General features: G+C 32.5%; 1 long non-coding RNA gene and 1 pseudogene across 1 annotated transcript in view; both read right to left on the bottom strand.

Moving 5' to 3' along the window:
* LOC107634382 overlaps positions 1-721 on the bottom strand; it is a 1,437-nt pseudogene extending 716 nt beyond the window's left edge.
* LOC110270116 overlaps positions 1-1,314 on the bottom strand; it is a 23,982-nt gene that overhangs the window by 14,750 nt on the left and 7,918 nt on the right. The gene's annotated exons all lie outside the window — the stretch shown is intronic.

Raw genomic sequence — 1,314 nt, 5'->3', positions numbered from 1 at the left:
TCTCATAATATTTTTTATTTTTATTTTTCAGTTTAAAAAGTGTCCCTGGATAGTAAAAAAATGTTAGTTTAATTTTAGATATACCGTAATCATGGCAACTATAGGCACTATAGCAGATACCAATATATTGTAGGGAGAAGTAGAGAACAAAAGTATATATAATAGATTGAGTACCTTGGGGAAGCACAAACAAGAACAAGGCGCTTAAAGAGGTCAGGCCTTTTGAGAGAGGCAATGCAACCGATCATGCCGGACATGGAATGGCCAACGAAAGTGGCAGATTTGATGCCAATCTCAGTCAGTAGAGTGATCAAATCATCAGCAAAAGCTTCCAAGGAAGAGTACTTTAGAGGGTCGTAAAGCTTCTGATCTTTTACTGTTCCGGCAAATGGCCAATCAAAGACAACAACACGGTAATTTTGAGCTAATATGGGAACCACTTTGTCCCAAATGGATTGGTCCGTTCCATAGCCATGACAAAACACTATGGTCTCGCTCCCACTACCTTCAATTCTGGTCTTCAATAACGCCGAAAGTGCCGTTTTTGGTGTCGCCATGCTCTCTTGTCTCTATGTCCTTCAGTAATAACAAGAAAGCACAAAGTTTTTGTAGGAGAATTAAATCCCTGTGCTTATTTTCTTTGTTTGACTTGTACTACTTGCTATGCCAATTTATAGATAAGGTTATGCCATGTTATATGAAACAAATTTTAGTGGAATTATGTGGAGTTTATTTAATAGCACAAAGATTACATATAAAATCATATCCGTCCGTATATATGGCGAGAAAAAGTAGAGGTAGACAATGAAAATATTAAATAAATGAATAATAAATATACTGGATGTTTAATTCACTAGGTGTGTGAATAATTATTCTAATATTAAAATTTAGATGAATAAATTAGAAGTGTAGTGTATTTTTATTTTATTAAGCCAATTTTAAAATCTATTATTCATATTCTTCACAAAACTCACTGCTAATAAAAGTAAAATCAAAGGACAAACATATTGAATTTATTGGGCACGCATGCTGCGCGTACCCAATGAGGTTTAACCTGTTCACACCATCCTATCTATCGCCTTTGATCATTGTTATTATCATCCTACCTATATCAAGAAATCTACACATAAATTACTAGCTCCTACTATCTATAAACACTATTAGCTAGATAAACAGAACAAATTACCCTTTTTAATCAAAATTTTAGATTACACACTATAATTTTTAATAAAATTTGATTATTTTAAAAGTTTCTGAAAATTATTTCTATTGGACAAACTATTCTCTTTAATGAAAGTTTTAATACAGAACAAA

This window comes from Arachis ipaensis, chromosome B03, assembly GCF_000816755.2.
Source record: "Arachis ipaensis cultivar K30076 chromosome B03, Araip1.1, whole genome shotgun sequence".
Lineage (NCBI taxonomy): Eukaryota > Viridiplantae > Streptophyta > Magnoliopsida > Fabales > Fabaceae > Arachis > Arachis ipaensis.
Note: the sequence above shows the minus strand (reverse complement) of the source record. Positions and strands in the feature narration are given on the sequence as shown.